Raw genomic sequence first — 1794 nt, 5'->3', positions numbered from 1 at the left:
TAGAAACTACCTAGATGCCTAATAACTGATGGATAGTGAAAATAACGGTATAGTTACACAATGGAGAGCACTGAATCCTAACCACTAGACTATCAGGGACACTAAGTCACACAATGGAATATTATTCTACTATTAAGAACAATGAAATTGGAGCTAGAGAGATGCCTTAGCAGTTAAGAGCACTGACTGCTCTTGCAGAGGACCCAGGTTTTGTTTCTAGCACCCATATGGTGGCTAACAATCATCTGTAACCCAAGTTCAGGGGACCTGATGCCCTCCTTCTAGCCTCTGTAGGCACTGAATGCACATGTTACATTTACATACATGCAAGCAAAACATGCTTTTGAAAAACTGTTGGGAGCTGCTAATCTATTATGTGCATTGAGCTGTGGCAGCCTTGTTTACTGAGTTTTTGTTATGCATACCAGTACTTAACCTGCCCATTCAGGAGGGATGTGTTTATGTGGAGAGCCTCACAATACCTGACCTGGAGGCAATAGTGGTAAACAAAAGGATCAAAGAAGCCTTTGATCTGACCGCTCCTTGACCCTCAGATACAGGTGGGGAAAACAGCTGTTGAAACTAATTGAGTTCTTCTGTATAAAAAGGTGGAGCTGAAATAAACCGGGGCTGCAGTATTCACTGTCAGTCCTCCCAAGCATCTTTTCTGTCTCCTTTTCTTTCTTTCAATCCTCACTCCCCGTTTCAGGTACTGTCCGTCTTGGCTGGCTGGCACCGGCAAAAAACAAAATTATAAAATTCACAAATGGATGGAACTAGAATCAGGCATCCTTAGCAAGATAACCCAGATCTTGAAAGATAAACATCACGTTTCTCTCATAACTGAATGCCAGCTTTGAATTATTAGATGTGTTTCAATTGGAAAATCTATAGGGGTCAGAAAACTAGTAGGGCCATGGTGGATGGCACGTGGGAGGGGAGGTGGAATGCAGTGATATAAAGGGGGGAAAGGGAATGATGGACTAGAAAGGGTTAAATGTGATGGGGAATGGGAGGGAAGGGTAGTAAAGGGAGCATGGGAAGGGATAACTAACACTAAAGGCTTTTATAATGTTATATGGAAATCTACCACTATAGAAGCTTCTTAAAACATACATATATATGGGCTAGAGAGATGGCTCAATGGTTAAAAGCACTACCTGCTCTTGCAGAAGACCCAGGTTCAAATCCAAGCATCCACATGGCAGCTAACAACCATCTGTGACTCCAGTTCCAGGGGCTCCAATGCTCTCTTCTGTCATCCACAGGCACAGCACAACACAGGTGCACTTACATAAATGCAGGCAATACACTCATACGCAAAAGAATTTTAAAAATATACATACAAAATATAAAAAGAGTTTAAATGGAGTTACCTTCTAATGGAGAGAGCTAGTAACTTAAGAAAGCCCAATGCCAGGAATGGATTCCCTCTTATGAAGTTGTTGGTCAGGAAGAGCCCATTGACCCTCAAACAATATGAGCTATTGTCATTGCTCTTGATTACCCTCAATGAACTTGGTGAGGCCCTGCTGCTGAAGACACTACATAAGTGAACTGTAAAATAAACATGGAGGAATCAAGCTGGTAGTGACCATAAAACTTCACCTCTATTGGCTAACTTTCATAGTGCTAGAAGGTTATGGATGCTACTGGTGGAAAAAAGGAACCAACAGCCTTACCCAGCTATGAGCCCTGAGGGATACAATAATGACTGGCTTGGCAAGTCACTGGTGCAATAGCACTTTCTGATTGGATTTAAGATCCACTTCACAAGATGGAGCCCATACCTGG

Source organism: Nannospalax galili, unplaced genomic scaffold (assembly GCF_000622305.1).
Source record: "Nannospalax galili isolate Female #2095 unplaced genomic scaffold, S.galili_v1.0 scaffold820, whole genome shotgun sequence".
Taxonomy (NCBI): domain Eukaryota; kingdom Metazoa; phylum Chordata; class Mammalia; order Rodentia; family Spalacidae; genus Nannospalax; species Nannospalax galili.
This window is presented reverse-complemented; position numbering follows the sequence as displayed.